The sequence below is a fragment of the Nicotiana tabacum genome, chromosome 10 (assembly GCF_000715075.1).
Source record: "Nicotiana tabacum cultivar K326 chromosome 10, ASM71507v2, whole genome shotgun sequence".
Lineage (NCBI taxonomy): Eukaryota > Viridiplantae > Streptophyta > Magnoliopsida > Solanales > Solanaceae > Nicotiana > Nicotiana tabacum.
The window spans coordinates 52278493-52300508 of NC_134089.1; the positions used below are offsets into that span (position 1 = coordinate 52278493).

Genomic DNA, 22016 nt, shown 5'->3' on the forward strand with positions numbered 1-22016 from the left:
GTTAGTATTATTTTAATAGTTATTTTACTTAAATAGAATTAAATAGTAAATGAGGTCGTATTTTAGTGTCGTTCACGGAGAAAGATTAAAATTTGGGCTCAAACAACCCATTTTTAAACTTAATTTTCGGACCTAACCCATAATTCCCAAGCCCATAATTCCTAGGCCCATACCCCTTAACCTAAAAACCCTTCTTCCTTTAAAAAAAAACCTAGACCTACACACCTACACCCCTAAGACTTGACAGAGCAGCCGCAACGCAGGGACTACAAAAAACCTTGAACAGACATCATTTAAAAAGGAATCGCCTGCCCTCTTCTCTCTATCCTCATGCGTTTCTGTCACCACAAATACTGCAAAAAAGAAAAGAAAAGAACATGTTACTTCAATCACACAAGATTAATATACAACAATCAATATCTCACCTTTAGAAATTTCCCTTTACCATTATCACCGTCCCAATCACTATGTGAATATCATCACTAAACCATCATTCTCCATTGTCCTTCATTAACAATTCCATCTTCATTTTTATTATCATTTTCACTCTTTTATCATGGATATTCTTTAGGATATAGTTGTTTGAGCTTTCCGAGTTGGACTTGAGGTTTTTCCGGTCCAGTTGGGCGATTTCTTGTTCGAGGTTCCGGTTTAAAATATGATCGTAGAGTTTGATTTCTAGTCCAATTTCTGACGGATTTGCCGATGTTGAATTCATTTGTACGGGGTTCTTCATATAATTACAAATCTAAAATTGCTTCACTTAAGGTCTATTTCTACTCCAGATCTTTAATTCGTGCATATTTTTATTCTTGTTTAATGTGCTTGACCTCTATATTGTTTGTTCACCATTTTTATATTTATGTGGTGAATTATTCTTAGTTTTATATTTCTTGTGATGCTATACTGATTTTCAGTTTTGTTTTGTTAGCTTCACAGTTACAATCTAGTAGTAGCAATTATGGTTTTTAGATTGCATTTGTTTGTTGAGCTACATGCTGGATTAGTTGAATGAGTTTAATTTATTGTAACTGAATTTGGTTTAGAATTAGGGAATGCAAAATCAAATGGGTTGTGTGGCATAATTTGGAGTTGAACCAGTTGAATTGCTTTTTTAATAAAAGTGGCTATGGACGTAAAGTTCCTGTACAACCATTCCTACAATTTAGGCTACTACCTCTCTTGGATCTTCAAAGTGACTTTGAACTTTGTTTTTCATCAATTGATTCAAGAAACCCTGCTTTATCTTTATTCTTCGAATTCAAACTGATTTTGCCAGTATTAAGAATATTGCACTGTTTTAATGTGGGGGCGAGCAGTAAGAATAAAAATCGAATTTGTCACGTTAATTGTTCAAATCGCTAGCGTACTTTAGGCATGTTAATTAAATAAATCATCATGACCATGGGTATGGTTCCCGTGGCATAGTCATGATACATTTAATCTTAATTCGGGTGAGCATTTCATGTGACCCGACCATAATTTCAAATAATAATAAGATAAACATGTTATAAATCCAGGTGTGCATTTAATATGACCCGACTTCAATTTTTATAATGTTAAATAAAATAAAACGTGTCGTGAACCGCGGGCGCATTTTAAGTATCGTGATTTAAATGTGTTTTAAATAAACCTTGAATTTTTCCAAAATATTAAAAGCGGATAAAAAGTTAAAAATGCACATAGGTTTCAAAAAGGTTTTATTAATCAAATAATTAGGCCAATGATAATAGTTGAGTGACTGTGCTAAAATCACGGAATACAGGAATGTCTAACACCTTCTCCCGAGTTAACAGAATTCCTTACCCGAATTCTATGTTCGCGGCCTGTAAAATAGAGTCAATCTTTCCTCGATTCGGGATTTTAAACTGGTGACTTGGGACACCATAAATTATCCCAAGTGGCAACTCTGACTTAATAAATAATCATGTTTTGATTGTCACTTAAATTGGAAAAAAACTCCCTTATACCCCTCTCGGGGTGGTAAAAAGGAGGTGTGACAGCTCTGACGACTCTGCTGGGGAAAAGAACCCAGAACTTCTGGTTCAGGGTTCAGAATTCGAGCTTAGAATAATTGTTACAGTTGGCTTTGTTTATTACCTGATTTTTACGTGTTTGGGACTAATGTGCTAAATGTCGCTTTTTAGCCCATTATTTGAATTGTATATAAACTGCTGCGAAACCCTTCTCTTCTCATCTTCGGGGAAGTGCACGCTGGCGTGACTTCTCTTCTGTTAGTGTCATACCCTAATTTAGAAAGAGGCTCAAACAAGCTACAAAGCCGGATGGCCTTTTGGTTCCCGGTACGTAGCCCCCCTCGGCTCGAGTTGTCCGCTCGGGTACACAAGTCTAGAACAACATACCCAGGTTTTGAACCTAGAATAACTCAACCTCATACCGGATTCCTAGTAGGAACATTTGTTTGCATCACGTGCATTTGACTTAGGGGACTCAACACAGGGGTTGGGTCCGTCTAGGATAAGTATACCCAAAAATAAAAGACCATCTTGATGCATCTTATGTGCTATATGTTACATTCTTCAAGGGTAAAAGGGGGCATTTAGCGGACCAATGAGGGTTGAGGGTAAATGAGAAAGAAAAGAGGGTGAAGTGTAAAATAAAGCAAGTAGCGCCCAGTTATAATTTTCTTTCATGCTTTTTCAAGAAAAGACCAAAAAAATAAAAATGAAAAAATCCAAAAAGATTTTGCACTTTTCCATCATTTTTTCAAAAAATAAATCAAAAAAAAAAGAGAAAAAGAAATCCAAAAAGATTTTACATGTTTCATCATTTTCAAGGAAAAGACAAAATATATTTTTCTCTAAATTAGTTGCTTTTTTTATTCTCGCCCGTATCCAATCTTCCCGAACTACGCATACCTGATTCTCCTCTCTCGGGGCGGGATACGTAGGCAACCCACATAGGGTCCGGTCTTCCTAGTAAATCTTAGGTTCTTGGCTTTGCAGGGTATTAGCCAAATTTTGCACTTCTAGCCACCTTTTGGCCACATAAGCCATTTTGCAAAAATAACCTCAATCATATCTTGCATGTGTCTAATAGGGAGTGTTATTATCTCACATACTGTTGTTAAAGTTTTCAAATACAGGTACGGATCTACTTACCGGAGTTTGAGCACGACAGACACTCCGGGATCATCCAGTCAGGATCGTTCATTCAGTTTGCTTAAGGAGATTTTTTTTATTTTTATGTTTTGAGTCTGATATTCTTTTATGTCGTCTTTTACCTTCTAGTTTTGTATAGTAATGACGAGTCTTTTGTTATTGTATTTTCTATTTTGTGTTTAAAAAAAGATGTGTTATAAATCAAAAATAAAAAAAAACAAGAGATTTTGCATTTTTATATTTCGGTTAGATGTTTTCTTTAGAATACTAGCTCTAGAAGTTCAAAAAAAAATCTTTTGTGATTTTTCTTAGGAAATTAATATCTGAAACTCAAAATAAAAAATTATTTTTATATTTCTTTTAGTATATTAAGAATAAAATTACCAAAAAAAAAAGAAGAGAATTTTCTTTTAATACGTCTTTAGAAGTATTCTTTAAGATATTAATTCCAAAAATTCGAAAAATATTTTCTTTTGAGGTTCTTCTTTGGGAAATATATAAAAAGCAAAAAAAATATTCTTTTTATTTTCACTAGAACTTTAGGACATTGTACATAGAGGAAAAAAAATATACTTTGTCTTTTATTTATCTTTAGAGTTTCTCCATTATGTAATCAAAACTAAAATTCAAAAATATTTTTTTTATCTTTTTCATTTCTCGTTTCTAAATCTTTCTTCGGGATATCAAATGAAAATTCAAAATATTTTTCTTTGGTTCATTATTTAGATTTTCTTCCTAAAAAAGGAATCAAAAAATATTTTTTCTCTTCTAGGTTTCAAAAAATCTTAATAATTTTTCATAGAGTATCTGTTTCAAAAAAGAAAAAAAAGAGAACGTTAGTTTGTTTAGTCTATTCTCGATTTTTTCGTACTATGCAAAGATCTGATTCATGTTGCATCATGATACGTAGGCAACCTACATAGGGTTCGATCGAATCATTTTTTTATTATTAAAAGAAAAAGAAAAAGGAAGAAAAAAAAAGAAGAAAAATTAAAAGAAAAGAAAAAAGAAAAAAGAGAGGTGAAATTAGGGGATGTGAGAAATGAGAGGAAAGAAAAGAGTGATAATTAAAAAAAAAAGAGGAAAGAAAATGAGCAAGCCAAGAAGTGTCAGAACAGAAAAGAAAAGAGAAGATTGAAATGAACAAAATTGGGATGATGCCAAGTGACCTTGTGACCCTCGAAGTCATTATAGAACCGTTAATTGTTACTAGGTGCACTGCACGCAATGTGATATTTTTAGCTGTTAAATGCCCTAATGCTAACAGGATGACACTATTTTGTTCCTTTTGTTATCTTCATTGAGCAGAAGGGTGGTTGGTTTGTGGTTTTTAAGTAACTCATTCATACAACACAAGGTCAAAGAGCAAGGTAGCCATGGCTAGCAAAGACTTGGACACAGGGGTTATTGATCCGTCTAAGAAAATTGTTGAATCAGAATCTGAGTTGAAAGAAGAGGTCTTAAGGTTGAAAGGACAGATGACCGAAATATACCAAGCCTGGATTAGTGGGCGTCCTCCACCATCAGTTCTCACTAACTATACTGAAAGCTTTGTTACTATTCCACCACTGTCACAAGTCCAGGATATCTCCCCACAACCTTTTCACACTCCACCCCCCAGAACCACCTCATATCCCACTCTTTTGACCACTCATGATTTTGTAGTTCATCCAACTTCTACCTTTCCTTGATCCTCTAGCGAGAATGTATTCAAAATCCCCGATGCCCAACACTATGCTACAGAATCAATTTTCAAGATCTCGGGCCCATACTCTTACGCTCCTCATTTCGAGCCTCCCGGTGAGACTGCAAAGCCTGCTAAGACAGTGGAGCAAGATGAGATATCCAGAAAGCTGAAAGGGTTTAAGATGCCAAAGTTTAATTTGTATGATGGGCGTGGAGATCCAGTTGCCCATCTGAGGGGTTATGTCATGATCCCGGTTCGCCCTCTGTGAACCATCGTGACGGCACCTAGTCTCTACGACTTGGTAAGCCTAACAATGCGGATTATAAACAACAGTTGCGGAAGAAATAATTTAAAAACCGAAATAGTAAAATAAAATAGTGTTTAAGATTCCGCCTGTCACATAACAGTACAAAATCTCAACCTAACACTCCCAAAATCCGAAACCCCATGAATCACAAGCTAAGAGATACATAAGAAGCTCTAACTCCAGAATGTCTAACAAAGGAAAACTAATAAAGGGCTATACTATTACAGAAAGATAGAAAGGGACTCCTCGGTCTGCGGACGCGGCGATATACCTCGAAGTCTCTACAGAAGGGTATCTCCTCAAGGATGATAAGATGGAGTGGAAGTACCTGGATTTGCACAACAAAAATGTGCAGAAGAGTAGCATGAGCACACCACAGCGGTGCCCAGTAAGTATCAAGACTAACCTCGGTGGAGTAGTGATGAGGAACAGTCAAGACACCTACCGGTCCAATAAATTGTACAAATATAGGAACAACGGAACATGATGTATATATAAAAAAAAACTACACGAAATGGCTAACAATACTATAATCACAATAAGGGAAGAAAACAGCAAGTAACAACGAAAATACTAAGAATAATGACATAGAAGAGCGAGCGAAAACACAAACCCAAATCCTACAGTCACAATACAGTAAGGTAAACAATAACTCGGATCCTACGACAGTGTTCACATCAGGTCTTATTTAACAATTTCCACGAAGCACCGAAGCTCGGACAAATTACAGATAACGAGTCCCGATACCTAAAATTTAACACTTGGCATCATGTGCCCCATCAACCTCAAGGTCATGATGACAACTCACTTACTAACTAGGGCCACTCTCACATATATAACATGTAAATGAGGGTGTACGTCTATACTCAGCAAAATCAGGAGGACTTCACATCCAATAGGAGTGTTCAACTACGTGTATGCTTGTGCAGTGCTTTAACATAGTTTCTACCAGCTAATAAGCGCAAGGAAGAGAACGGATAGCACGTAAGATGTTTCCTCTCAACTTCCACGAGATAAAGCTCATACAGGTAAGCATACCACAACACAATATTAAACAATAAGAATGCACCCAGCCTATCACAAGTCCTCACAATCAATCCCTGACATAGCCCACCTTATCTCGCCACGTGTGCAAATAATAACATAATAAGTGCCCGTCTTATTTCGCCACACGTGCATCATAATGTTCCCACCTTGTCTCGCCACATGCGCAACCCACATATAAGTATGTAAACATATCCCGCCTTGTCAAACCGCCTGTGCAATAAATCTATAGTAACAATAGCACGGCAAAAACCTCGTGCAACCCCTCAACAACAACCACATGGTAGAGACCTCGTGCACAACACAACCACGACCGCATGGCAGAGACCTCGTGCACAACACAACCACAACCGCACGGCAGATACCCCATGAACAACACAACCACAACCGCACGGCAGAGACCTCATGCACAACACAACCACAACCGCATGGCAGAGACCTCGTGCACCAATACAACCCGCACAACAATAGTGACATTAATACAAAATATAGCGAGTGAATCCACTCCAAAACTTCAAATCACAAGGAATCGGTATAACCAGTTCACAAGAATAGCCAAAGTAAGAAAATGAAAGGCATAAAGGGAACAGTTCAACGAAAGGGGAAACTAACGTGCAGTGACAATCCCAAATAAACAAATCAGTACAAGGAAGACAACGCGAGTCTAGTAGTCCCAAATAAAGGCAAGTCGACAAAGATACAGGTCATCTAAACTCCATTTAAGGTTGGGAAGTTACGAGAATATTCGATAATTTCAATTAAGGGAAGGTGATCTTAGTTGCACTTAAGACTATGCGATTATAGGAGGGATGACAATAACTCTCGATAACACAGGCAGTTATGAAAAGGTAGCATGATGATAAGAGAGATGAAGTTTTTCAGTTAAATCAAACAAGATGACAATTAGGCGATAAGAGTAAATCATGAAGTAAACAATTCCAACTAAGAATGTAGAGACGAAACTAATAAGCAGGAACTCAGTCATATCAAGAATAAATCCATATATAGTGAATATAAGAACCTAAGAATCCTAAAAGACCAACTATCCACAATTAAGTCTGAGTACGCACTCGTCACCTCGCGTACACGGATTACAATCAACATAGAAGACTCAATCCTAAGGGGAAGTCCCCCACACAAGGTTAGGCAAGATACTTACCTCAAAGATGAAAACTCGGTAGTCTAAAATGAACTTCTCGCGAGAAAAGACCTCCGAACAGCTCAAATCCAACTATAACAACTCCAAAATACACATAAATTGAATAAGGAACTATTCTAAATAATAAATTTTCAATTTTTACAAAAAAATAAAAATCGACCCAAAAGTCGACCCCCGGGCCCGCACCTCGGAACCCGTCAAATTTTACAAAATCCGATCACCCATTCCAAAATGAGTTCAACCATACAAAATTTATCCAATTCTGATACCATTTGGTCCCTCAAATCATGATTTTTCATTTTGAAATTTTTCTTCAAAAACTAACTCTTTCCCCAACCCAAAATACAATTTAAATGATAAAAATAATGACAAATTCATGGAATATATTTAATTCTAGTTGAAGAACACTTACCCAATCGAATTTCATGAAAACCCCACCAAAAATCGCCAAAAACCGAGCTCTAGAAGTCAAAATATGATGAAAATAGTGTAACTCTCGATTTTGGAATATGTTCTGTCTGCCCAGGTGTTTGTTCATTGCGATCGCGGGAGAAGTGATGCGATTGCATAGAAGAAAATAGCTACTGGCCCAAAAATGTCCTATGCGATCGCGGGCAAATCAATGCAATCGCATAGAAGAAAAATGTTGCTGTCCAAATTTGTGCTATGCTATCGCGAACAAATCAATGCAATCGCATAGAAGGTAAATCTTGCTGTCCAAATTTGTGCTATGTTATCGCGGACAAATCAATGCAATCGCATAGAAGGAAAATGTTGCTTTCCAAATTTTGCTATGTGATCGCATAGAAGGAAAATATGGCAGTTTAACATTATACTACGTGATCGCGGCTACGCCTATGCGATCGCATAGAAGGAAATACCAGATAGCAGAACAGCAGTTCAAACATAGGGAAAAATGAACCGTAGCCCATCCAAAACACACCCGAGACTCTCGGGACGCCGTCTAATCACACAAACAAGTCATATAACCTAACATGGACTCGCTCGAGGTTTCAAATCACATGAAACAACACCAAAATAACGAATCAAACCAAAAATCAAACTTATGAATTTCCAAATCTTCAAATATCAAATCTCATGCCGAAACCTATCAATTCAACTCGGAATAACGCCAAATTTTGCAGACAAGTCCAAAATGACATAAGGGAGCTGCTCCAACTCTCGGAATCACATTCCAACCCCGATATCACAAAAGTCAACTATGGGTCAAACTTCTCTGTTTTTCAAACTTCAACTTTTTCAACTTTCGCCGAAATGCCTCAATTTACCCTACGGACCTCCAAATCCGAATCCAGACGCACGCCTAAGTCCAAAATAACCATACAAAGCTGTTGGAATCACCAAAAATTCATTCCGAGGCCGTTTACTTAAAAGTCCAATTCCGGTCAAATTCTCACCGTTCAAACTTCCAAAACTAGATTCCTTCTTCCAATTTGACTCTAAATCATCCATTAACTGAATTCAACTATGCACGCAAGTCAATAATCATATTATGAAGTTGTTCAAGACCGTGCACCACCGAACAGAGCTTAAATTCTCGTAACCACCAGCGGGTCATTACAGGTTATGGTAGTGAAATGAGAAGTGTTAGCGAAAAAGATGAGTTGCTGATGACATATTTTAGTGAGCCTGACTGGGGCAGCTTTGGAATGGCATAATCGTCAAGATATCGGTAAGTGGCATACATGGGATGACATGGCTTAAGATTTTGTGCGACATTTTCAGTACAATATAGACATTGTCCCAGACCACTCCTCCCTATCTCAGATGGAAAAGAAACTCAAGGAAAGTTTTAGGGAATTTTGGTTCAGATGGAACGAACAAGTTGCCCGGGTCGGTTCTCCGATTGATAGAAAGGATGCTACTGAGTCCCGCCAACGACATGATCCAGTGGGCGTTCCTGCTAAACACTTTCAACCTCAATACCGACCCCATGAATATCCTCGTACTCCAGATAATCCTTCCCAGTTCTAATTTCCTCCACAAAATCACCTGACATCAGGAAAAAGAAAAGACTTTCACTCCTATTGGAGAATCATCTGCCAGTTTGTTCCAAAAGTTGAGAAAACTGGACATGCTGATGCCGATTCAGATAAAAATATCGAACCCTCTTCCAAAGATTTTTGATTATTCTCAAAGGTGCGCATATTGCTCTAATGCCCCAGGTCACATCACAGAAAAGTGTTGGCATCTAAAAAGAGTAGTTTAGAAGCTTATTGATGTAGGTGACATTATCGTGCAAAATCCAGATGCAGTAGACACTAGCCAAAGTCTATCGCCTGTTCATAATAAGATGCATATGGTGGGTATGATTTGTGTTGAAAAGGAATATGAGAATTCTTCTGAGATCCTCGGATGGCCACTTACTGCAAAGTTTTCAGCGCTATCAGTCTCAGTTCCAAAAGTTGATCTTAAGAACAAGTTGGCAAAAGAGACCCAAAAGCTATTTGCTGAGGTTAATGTGATTGAAATTGGTAATGATATTGGTAATATTGATGTGGAAATCACTGTCTAAGATGCCTAGCTTGGTAATTAGAAAGAAGTTCCTTTCTTGGCTAGCTAGGGAGGAGTCTTGGTGGTTCGTTTTGTTGTCATTTCTGTTGTCCGAGTTATTTCAGGGTTGTAATCCGGATATTGTCTTATGACTCAAACCCTTCTATCCTTTTACTTTTCCGAGTTTCTTTAGTCATAGTAACTCATTTAGTGTTATCTAGGTTTGTTCCAGGGTTGTACCCCAGTTTATTTTGCTTGTCTTGTTGTTCAAACCCTTTCACTGTCTATCTAATGCAATTTTCTGTTTTCTGTTATTTCTAGTCATTTTTTTTTTGTTTAGTTCTTCTCCTTTTTATAGTTTTTTTATGTTGGCTCTAATGACATGGCATGCATGTATAATTCTAGGTCTGGTCTTAAAAGTTAGTTTAATCATGAAGCAATGAAACAACTTTGAAGATGATAGAGACATTTGAGGGAAATAAGTAAAGATTGGATATTTTGAGATCATTTGAAGCGAGCGAATTTGGGTTCAAGTTCATCTCAAGTTATGAGATAAAGCCAAAAGAGTTTTCTCTGAATTGACGGAGGATATCCATTGTGAAGAGGGAATCACCCAACGAGGGTTCTGTACTTGACAAGGCACCAAAAAGAGTGGAAGGCATATCAGCGATATCAATGTCGAAGCTGCAAAAGAAATGTTGTGCATGATTTTCCTTTTTCATTCTCAAGTTGCATGTGTTATACTTGGCATTTTCAGAGATTGGGAGGCCCTCATTCAACTACCCAAATACTTTATACCATTCGGTAACCCTTTTTGAGCCTGTTCTAATTTTCTTGACCTCCCCTCTTTTGGAATCAAATTAGAGTCATACGAATAAATTGTCCCATAGGTTTATTTTAGAAAGTTCATTCCAAAAGAAAAATTCAAAAAAAAAAGAGAAAAATAGAGATAGAGAAAAAAAGGGAAAAAGGAAAAAAAGAGAAAAAAATAAGGAAAAGAAAAAAAAAGGAAAAAAAAGAAAAGGAAAATAGTAACCAAAGTAGTTTTGTGAACTACGTTTGACCTGATTCTTGTCACCACAAGATACGTAGGCAGCCTTATGGTTCGATCATACTAAATAAAATATCTCATAATCCAACGAAGTCGAGAGTGGGGCAGTATTTCTTAGAAATTCCATTTCAAAAAGAAAAGAAAAAAAAGAGAATCAAATTCTTTTGTTGTAGAAATTATGGCTAAGTTGTTAGAATGGATTCCAAAAGTTATAAATTAATTAACCCCATTGTCTTTGTTATTTTGAGTCTTTATGATATCCTTTCTTTCTAACCCTGTACAAAAGCCATATTACAGTCCAAAAAGACCTCCCAGATAATCTTTGAGAGTGCTGAGTTTAGATATGCCAAGAATATATGATGTTTTTACCATGGTTAATGCCTTGTCATCTGCAGAATTAGAGAAAATAAGAAGAAAAGAACAAAATGAGAGAATCTTATTGGTGAAAATCTTCACAGGCACCATAAGGCGATGGTAAGTTGAGAGAAAGAACAAAATGAGAGAGGCTTGATGGTGAAAACCCTTCAGGCACCATAAGTCGAATAAGGATCGTGAATCAGATAGGATAATCGGAGCATTGAAGCCCAGTTTCACGACTCAGAGATACAACAAGAGTTGGACATTAGACTTGCTTGACAGATTAGGCCACTTAATCCAAAGGTGCATGTCATGGTCATTAGAGTTGGTATCTACATCTGTTAAGTTTCTACTTTGTAATTTTCTTGTTAGGAATTATCTCTTTCCATTGTCCTTTACTCTGTTCCTTTTGTCTTGTTTACTTCCTCTTCCTGAGTCTGTTTGGTCAGAACAAGTGAGAAATGACTTCAAAATTTGTCACCAGCTTTCCAATTGCACAAAATGGGATCTGGCTAGCACATCAAAGTGGCATACATCATAAAAAAACAGCATGCACACTGAGTTGGTAACAATCAACGTGCTTTGGGATTCATGTGAAATACAAAGATTAGGTATATGTCAATTCATGAACAATGAACAGATAGAGGGTGTTGGGTTTGAACGGATCAAAGGTATTTTCTGTGATAAGGTTGATAGAGAAAGTGGTTAACCAATAACAAGCAAGGTCTTCCAAGTGGAAATCAAAGTTATCATGGAAAGTGAAGGAGCAATAGACCTCAAGGCCAAGGCCAGTGGCCTACGACAGGAAAGAACAGCAAGCGCACTGAGTGGTAAAAATCAAACGTGTTTTGGGATTCATGTGAAATACAAAGGTTCGGTAAATGCCAATTCACGAGCAAAATGCAACATATAGAGGATATTGGGTTTGAACGGATCAGAGGTATTTTCTATGATAAAGGTGACAGAGAAAGTGGTTAGTCAATAAACAAGCAAGGTCTTTCGAGTTGAAACCAAAGTTATCATGGGAAGTGAAGGAGCAATCGCCCTCAAAGTTAATGACACAAACCAACCACCATATTTATAAACTCACAAGTTTTCTTTGTTTGAAATAGGGACGAAAATTGTGCCCAAATCAAAGCTTGGAAGTTTGAATTTTCTTTAAGTGTTGTGCCCAAATTTTGTCAGCACAAAGGCGGTTTGAGAAGGGGAAAGAAAAATTTGTTCGATCTGCAAGAACCCTCCATAAGGAAAAACATGGTTCAGGGGCAAGGAATTTTGTTCGTTCTGCAGAGATCCTCCAGGAAGAAAGCATGGCTCAAGTAAGTTCATTCTCGGCTTTTCAGGACCCTCCTGGATAATGGGATTTAATTTAAAATTTTCAAGGCCCTCCTGGATAATGGGATTTAATTTTAAAAGTTTTCAGGGCCCTCCTGGATAATGGGACCTAATTAAATTTCAAGACCTTCATAGATAACAAGATTTAGCATAAGTTCTACTTTTAGGAAATATAATTTAGCTTTAAAGTTGTCACTCTTAAGATGATATTTAATTTGAAGTTTTCAGGACCCTCCTGGATAATGGGATTTAGCTTTTAAATTCTTAGAGATTTTGGGTAACATGATTCGATTAACACTCATAGATGCGCCCAAATACCAAACTAGGGCAGAAAAGTTTCTTTTGTTTTGTCTGTTTTATTGTAATGTCAGGCGCCCACCTGGAGAACAAGGGAATAAACTAAAAGTTTTGGCAATCAGGCGCCCACCTGGAGAACAAAGGAAATACAGTTAAAGTTTTGGCATTCAAGCGCCAACCTGGAGAACAACAGAAATACAATTAAAGTTTTGGCAATCAGGTGCCCACCTGGAGAACAAGGGAATATAGTTCAAGATTTTGGTAATTAGGCGCTCACCTGGAAAACAAGGGAATACAGTTCAAGTTACGGTAATCAGGCGCCCACCTGGAGAACACGGGAATACAGATCAAGTTTTGGCAATTAGGAGCCCACTTGGAGAACAGGGGAATATAGTTCAAGTTGGCAATCAGATGTCCACCTGGAGAACAAGGGAATACGGTTTAAATTTTTGGCAATCAGGCGTCCACCTGGAGAACAAGGGAATACTGTTCAAATTTTAGTAATCAGGCGTCCATCTGGAGAACAAGGGAATACAGTTCAAGTTTTTGGTAATCAGGCACCCGCCTGGAGAATAAGGGAATACAGTGCAAATTTTGGCAATCGGGCACCCACCTGGAGAACAAGGGAATACAGTTCAAGTTTTGGAAATTAGGCGCCCACCTGGAGAACAAGGGAATATAGTTCAAGTTCTGGCAATCAGGTGCCCACCTGGAGAACAAGGGAATACAGTTTAAGTATTTGGCAATCAGGCACCCATTTGGAGAACAAAGGAATACAGTTCAAGTTTTTGGCAATCAGGCACTCACCTGGAGAACAAAGGAATACAATTCAAGTTTTTGGCAATCAGGCACCCACCTGGAGAACAAGGGAATATAGTTCAAGTTTTTGGCAATCAGGCGCCCACCTGGAGAACAAGGGAATACAGTTTAAGTTTTGGCAATCAGGCGCCCACCTGGAGAATAAGGGAATACAATTCATGTTTTAACAATCAGGCGCCCACCTGGAGAACAAGGGAAGACAATTTAAGTTTCAAGGGAAAGCAGTTTTGAAGGAGGACAGTTCAAGTCCAGCAATTAGGTGCCCACCTGGAGAACAAGGGAAAATGGTTCAAGTTTCGAAGGAAGACAGTTCAAGTTTTGGCAATCAGGCACCCACCTGGAAAATAAGGGAATTCACTTCAGAATGCAATTCAAGTCAGCAACAAAAGAAGCTCACGACAAGAATGCGAGTCAACAATCTGAGATAATCAACGGAAGTTAGTCACAATCCAGAATAAATAAATAAAAAAAAGGCAAGAAGTGAATCCAAATGCAGAAGTTGATGAAAGATATGAGCTGCTCAAGACATGACTGAAGTCACAAGCATGGTATGTCCGATTTTGATCCGGAAAGCTGAAGAAGAATGAACTAGCACCTGCAACTAACAAGCGTCAAGGTTCAAATCCAAAGTCTACATGAAGAACCATTCAAGACTCAAGATCAAGCTTCAGAAGACTTATAGATAGGAATCTTGTAACTCATAGTTGACAGGCTTAGTTAATCTTTTTCATTTTTTTATGTAACATCAGGACCGCGGACCGGAACCTCGACGGAAAGGCACCTCGATCGACTCTCTACCTCGGTATACTCCATCATCTCAATCACATCTGAACTACACGTGGCCTGATTCCTTTATAGCCAAGAATATGTAGGCAGCTCATATACCAAGGCTCGGTCACATTCTCGTTTCTCTTAGTTTTTAATCTCCCTAAATAAGGGTCGGGTCAAAAAACCTGTTTAGTCGTTCGTGTTTCCAGTCAAAGAGGGGCAGCTGTAGATATTTCACCCATTTTAGCGTAAAATATTTAGTTTAGGCCAAATATCGATATTTCAATTAGTTTTGACTCTTTTACTTTATTTTATCAAAAATAAATTACAAAAATATTTCTTCTTTTTAGTTGCTTTTAGTTTATATACCTTTCGTAAAACTAAAAAAAATACAAAAATAGTACAATATTTAAAAATACCAAAAAATAGGTTTGTTTTAATGGTTAGTATTATTTTAATAGTTATTTTACATAAATAGGATTAATTAGTAAATGAGGTCGTATTTTAGTGTCGTTCACGGAGAAAGAATAAAATTTGGGCTCAAACAACCCATTTTTAAGCTTAATTTTCGGACCTAGCCCATAATTCCTAAGCCCATAATTCCTAGGCCCATACCCTTTAACCTAAAGAAACCCTTCTTCCTTTAAAAAAAACTAGACCTACACACATACACCCCTAAGACTTGAGAGAGCAGCCACAACGCAGGGACTACAAAAAACCTTGAACAGACACCATCAAGAAAGGAATTGCCTGCCCTCTTCTCTCTATCCTCATGCGTTTCTATCACCACCAAATACTACAAAAAAGAAAAGAAAAGAACATGTTACTTCAATCACACAAGATTAATATACAACAATCAATATCTCACCTTTAGAAATTTTCCTTTACCATTATCACCGTCCCAATCACTATGTGAATATCATCACTAAACCATCATTCTCCAATGTCCTTCATTAACAATTCCATCTTCATTTTTATTATTAATTCCACTCTTTTATCATGGATCTTCTTTAGGATAGAGTTGTTTGAGCTTTCCAAGTTGGACTTGAGGTTTTTCCGGTCCAGTTGGGCAATTTCTTGTTCGAGGTTCTAGTTTAAAAGATGATCGTAGAGTTTGATTTCTAGTTCAATTTCTGACGGATTTGCCGATGTTGAATTCGTTTGTAGGAGGTTCTTCATATAATTACAAATCTGAAATTGCTTCACTCAAGGTCTATTTCTACTCCAGATCTTTAATTCGTGCATATTTTTATTCTTGTTTAATGTGCTTGACCTCTATATTGCTTGTTCACCGTTTTTATGTTTATGTGGTGAATTATTCTTAGTTTTAGATTTCTTGTGATGCTATACTGATTTTCAGTTTTGTCTTGTTAGCTTCACAATTACAATCTAGTAGTAGCAATTATGGTTTTTAGATTGCATTTGTTTGTTGAGCTACATGCTAGATTAGTTGAATGAATTTAATTTATTTAACCAAATTTGGTTTAAAATTAGGGAATGCAAAATCAAATGGGTTGTGTAGCTTAATTTGGAGTTGAACCAGTTGAATTGCTTTTTTGATAAAAGTGGCTATGGACGTAAGGGAATGCAAAATCAAATGGGCTGTGTGGCTTAATTTGGAGTTGAACCAGTTGAATTGTTTTTTTGATAAAAATGGCTATGGACGTAAAGTTCCTGTACAACTATTCCTACAATTTAGGCTACTACTTCTCTTGGATCTTCAAAGTGACTTTGAACTTTGTTTTTCATCAATTGATTCAAGAAACCCTGATTTATCTTCATTCTTCGAATTCAAACTGATTTTGCCAGTATCAAGAATATTGCACTGTTTTAATGTGGGGACGAACAGTAAGAATAAAAATCGAATCTATCACGTTAATTGTTCAAATCGCTAGTGTGCTTTAGGCATGTTAATTAAATTAATCATCGTAACTATGGGTATGGTTCTAGTGGCATAGTCATGATACATTTAATCCCAATTCGGGTATGCATTTCATGTGACCCGACCATAATTTCGAATAATAATAAGATAAACATATTATAAATCCGAGTGTGCATTTCATGTGACCGACTTCAATTTCCAATAATGTTAAATAAAATAAAACGTTTCGTGAACCATGGGCGCATTTCATGTAGCGTGGTTTACGATGTGTTTTAAATAAACCTTGAATTTTCCCAAAATATTAAAAACAGCTAAAAATTTGAAAATGCACATAGGTTTCAAAAAAGTTTTATTAATCAGATAATTAGGCCAATGATAATAGTTGAGCCACCGTGCTAAAACCACGGAACCCGGGAATGCCTAACACTTTCTCCCGGGTTAACAGAATTCCTTACCCGAATTTCTGTGTTCGTGGACTGTAAAACAGAGTCAATCTTTCCTCGATTCGAGATTTTAAACCGGTGACTTGGGACACCATAAATTATCCCAAGTGGAGACTCTGATTTAATAAATAATCCTGTTTCGATTGTAACTTAAATTGGAAAAACTCTCTTATACCCCTCTCGGGGTGGTAAAAAGGAGGTGTGATAGTCGCCCCATTATGATATTCTTGATTGTCATGCCAAAACGGTGACGCTAGCTATGCTAGGTGTACCGCGAGTAGAGTGAAGGGGTACTTTAGATCACACTCCCAGTAGAGTTATTTCTTTCCTTAAAGCTCAGCAAATGGTTGAGAAGGGGTGTGACGCGCATCTGGCCTATGTGAGAGATGTTAGTGTTGATACCTCTACAGTTGATTCAGTCCCAATAGTACAGGATTTCTCTGATGTGTTTCCAACTGATAATCTGGGAATGCCGCCCGATAGAGATATTGATTTTGGCTTTGATCTGTTGCCAGGCACTTAGCCCATTTCTATTCCTTTGTACTGTATGGCACCTCCTAAGTTGAAGGAGTTGACGGATCAGTTATAGGAATTTCTTGATAAGGGTTTTATTCGGCCCAGTGTATCACCTTGGGGTGATCCTATCTTGTTTGTGAAGAAAAAGGATGGTTTTATGCGTATGTCCATTGATTATCGCCAATTGAACAAAGTTACAGTGAAGAACTGGTATCCTTTGCCTTGTATTGATGGTTTGTTTGACCAACTACAGGGTGCACGAGTGTTTTCTAAGATTGACTTGCGTTCAGGTTACCATCAATTGAAGATTCGGGAGCCAGATATCCTAAAGACTGCTTTCAGATATGTCATTTGGGTTCCTTGATATGTCATTTAGGCTGACCAATGCCCCAGCAGCCTTCATGTATTTGATGCACAGTGTGTTCCAACCATATCTTGACTCTTTCATCATTGTCTTTGTTGATGATATTCTAGTATACTCCCAGAGTCGGGAAGATCATGAGCAGCACCTGAGGACAATGCTTCAGACTTTGAGAGAAAATAAGTTGTATGCAAAGTTCTCAAAATGTGAGTTTTGGTTGGATTCCGTGGAATTCTTGGGTCACGTGGTGTCGAGTAAGGGGATATAGGTGGATCCGAAGAAAGTGGAAGCAGTGCAGAGTTGGCCTAGACCATCCTCAACTATAGAGATCCATAGTTTTCTTGGTTTGGCGGGTTATTACCATCGATTTGTTGAGGGGTTTTCATCTATTACAGCAACTATGACCAGGCTAACCCAGAAGGGTGCTCCATTCCAGTGGACGGAAGAGTGTGAGGCGAGCTTCCAGAAGCTCAAGATAGCTTTTACTACAGCCCCAGTATTGATATTGCCTACAGGTTCAGGGTCTTATACTGTCTATTGTGATGCCTTAAGGATTGGCCTTGGAGCGGTATTGATGCAGGACGGTAGGGTGATTGCGTACGCATCCATACAGTTGAAGGTACATGAGAAGAATTATCCTGTCCATGATCTCGAGTTAGCTGCTATTGTTCACGCCTTGAAGACCTGGCATCATTATTTGTACGGTGTTCCTTGTGAGATCTATACTGATCATCGGAGTTTATAGCATTTGTTCAAGCAGAAAGATCTTAATTTGCGCCAGAGGAAATGGTTAGAGCTGCTGAAAGACTATGATATCACTATCTTGTATCACCCGGGCAATGCCAATGTGGTGGCCGATGCTTTGAGTCGCCGGGCAGAGAGTTTGGGGAGTTTAGCTTAACTACTAGCAGTGGAGAGGCCCATGGCGATGGATGTTCAGGCCTTAGCCAGCCAGATTGTGAGATTGGATCTTTCGGAGCCTAGTCGGGTTCTAGCTTATGTGATCTCTCAGTCTTCCTTATTTGATTGTATCAGGGAGCGTCAGTATGATGGCCCTTATTTACTTGTCCTTAAGGACAAGGTCCTACATGGCAATGCCAGAGATGTGACTATTGGTGATGACGGGGATATTGAGGATGCAGGGTCGGATATGTGTACCCAATGTTGATGGGCTTCGGGAGTTGGTTCTAGAGGAAGCCCATAGTTTGCGGTATTCCATCTATCCGGGTGCCGCAAAAATGTACCAAGATTTGAGACGGCACTATTGGTGGAGACGGATAAAGAAAGATATAGTTGGGTTTGTAGCTCGATGCCTCAATTGTCAACAGATGAAGTATGAGCACCACAAACTAGGTGGGTTGCCTCAGCAAATAGAGATTCCGGAGTGGAAGTGGGAGCGGATCACCATGGACTTCGTAGTTGGACTCCCACGGAATTTAAAGAAGTTCGATGCCATTTAGGTGATTATGGATCGGCTGACCAAGTTCGCGCACTTCATTTTTGTGTGTATTACCTATTCTTTGGAGCGGTTGGCGGAGATTTACATCTGGGAGATTGTTCGTCTACATTGTATTCCAATTTCCATCATTTCATATAGAGGTACTCAGTTCACATCACGGTTCTGGAGGGTCGTACAGCATGAGTTGGGAACTCGGGTGGAGTTGTGCACATCATTTCAACCCTAGATGGACGGACAGTCCAAGCACACTATTCAGATTCTTGAGGATATGCTCAGTGCGTATGTGATGGAGTTTGGAGGTTCTTGGGATCAGTTCTTGCCACTGGCGGAGTTTGCCTACAACAACAGTTATCAATCTAGCATTCAAATGGCACCATATGAGGCCTTGTATGGTAGGCGGTGTAGATCCCCGGTGGGTTGGTTCGAGCCGGGTGAGGCTAGATTATTTGGCACAGACTTGGTTCAGGACGCCTTGGATAAGTTTAAGGTAATTCAGGATAGACTTCCCATAGCCTAGTCCAGACAAAAGAGTTACGCGGACCGGAAGGTTCATAATGTTTCCTATATGGTTGGAGAGCGGGTCTTGCTTCAGGTTTCGCCTATGAAGGGCATCATGCGATTTGGGAAGAAAGGGAAATTGATTCTGAGGTTTATCTGTCCTTTTAAGATATTGAAACGTGTTGGGGAGGTTGCTTATGAGCTTGCCTTACCTCCCAGCTTAGCAGGAGTTCATCCGATATTTTATGTTTCGATGCTCCGGAAGTATCACGGTGACCCATCACATGTGTTGGATTTCAGTTCAGTCCAGTTGGACAAGGATCTATCATATGTTGAAGAGCCAATGGCGATATTGGGCAGACAGGTTCGAAAGCTGAGGTCAAATAACATTGCATCCGTGAAGGTTCAGTGGTAGGGTCAGCCAGTTGAGGAGGCGACTTGGTAGACCGAGCAGGATATGCGTAGCCGTTACCCTCATCTTTTCACTACTCCAAGTATGTCACTATGCTCGTTCGAGGACGAACGAATGTTTTAAAAGGGGGAAGATGTAACAAGCCGGCCGGTTATTTTAAGAATTAACACCCCGATCCCTTATTAACTGCTTCCCCCGTGTTTGTTTCTGCTATTTTGAGTTGCCGGGAGTATTTTTTGTGTTTTGGGACACTTAGTCCCTCAATGAGAGCTTAAGCTTTAGAAATTAGGTCGTAGCCGGGATATTTACTTTGGTACTACGGGTTGGTATTCCGGGAGTTTCCCCTGCATATTTATGATTCGGACTACGGGATGATATCCCGGGAGTTCTTCTGAACATTTACGTTTGGGACTACGGGACGATATCCTGGGAGATCCCCTGTTGTTATTTCTATGTACTGAGTTAGATCCTTTCTGTGATTTTATTCGTTATAGACTGTTAGCATTTTAATTATGTGGTCATATTCTATACTGTTTTACCTTGTTTTTCATCTATAATCAGTAGGGCCCTGACCTTCCTCGTCACTACTCGACCGAGGTTAGGCTTGGCATTTACTAAGTACCGTTGTGGTGTACTCATGCCCTTTCCTGCACATGTTTTTCGTGTGCAGATCCAGGTTCTTCGGCTCAGTCCTATTTCCAGTGAGGCGAGGCGATCTTCAGAGACTTCGAGGTATATCTGTCGTGTTCGCAGGCCGATGAGTCCCTCTCTATTCTCTCTTCTAGCTTTATCTCTCATGTATTTACTTTTGTTTAGACATTCTCGAGTTAGAACACCTTGTAGTTATTCCACAACTTGTGATTTCATGAGATTCTGGATTTTGGGAGTTGATTCAGTTTGAGAGTTTATATTTGTATATGCCGAGCGACATCTTAAATGTTTTATTTATGTTTATTCTGCAGTTTCTGGCTAGTTTTTATCTTTCGTTTCTTTTTTCGCAAATCGTTAGGCTTACCTAGTCGTAGAGACTAGGTGCCGTCACGACAGTTCACGGAGGACGAACTTGGGTCGTGACACTAGGTAAGCCTAACATTTATTGAAACAACAACATTATTTAAATAACATCCAACAATTCGAAATAGAAATCTCTTTAAAATTTACAACCCCAAAACCGATAGTACAAGTCATAAGCTCTACAGAGTGTTTGCTAGAAAACTTCTAAATACAACTGTTAGGAAATAAGGATAAACAGTGCAATACAATAACTAGAAGGTGACTCTGAAGCCTGCGAACGCAGCATCACGTTTACCTTGAGTCTCTACGGCAATGATCCGCACAGCTGCTAACGAACAAAATACCTGGATCTACACAAAAATGTGCAGAAGTGTAATATGAGTACACCACCGCGGTACCCCAGTAATTATCAAGACTAACCTCTGTGGAGTAGTGACGAGGAACAGTCAAGACATCTACTGGACTAAATAACCTGAGCGAATATAAGTGTAGGAAAAACAGAGAACGATATCTATACAAGGACTACGCATAATGACAATTACAATAATACGATAATTACTGTAAGAAAGGAAAACAACAACTAATAGCGGAACACCATAAGAATGATATAGTATAATGAGTGGAACACAATTTGATATCTTTGAAATCCAGTGAACATAGATAGAGGAAAGTCAAGTAACAACTCAACAAACACGACCGCTTTCATACCAGGCTCCAGCCAATAACCATTCACGAGGTACCGAACCTCAGAAAATTCACATTTCACGGGTCCAAATTCCGGAACCCTTAACACTTGGCATCTTGTGCCCTCTTTACCAATTTATTACTCAACAATATCAAGATTTCATCCTTTTAGCCAATAAGAGTGATTAACTACGTGTATTCTTGTGCAAGTGTTCTAACATAGTTCTTGCCAACTAGTAAGTATAGAAAAGGAACGGACAACACATAGAATGTTTTCCCATAATTTT

At 38.5% G+C, this 22016-nt stretch overlaps 1 long non-coding RNA gene across 1 annotated transcript; it reads left to right on the forward strand.

Moving 5' to 3' along the window:
- Window positions 1-15134: 15134 nt before the first annotated feature.
- LOC142164648 (uncharacterized) lies at window positions 15135-20952 on the forward strand. The gene is made up of 2 exons (XR_012695491.1): window positions 15135-15671; window positions 20702-20952. It is a non-coding gene; the product is annotated as an uncharacterized LOC142164648 (long non-coding RNA).
- Window positions 20953-22016: the final 1064 nt, after the last annotated feature.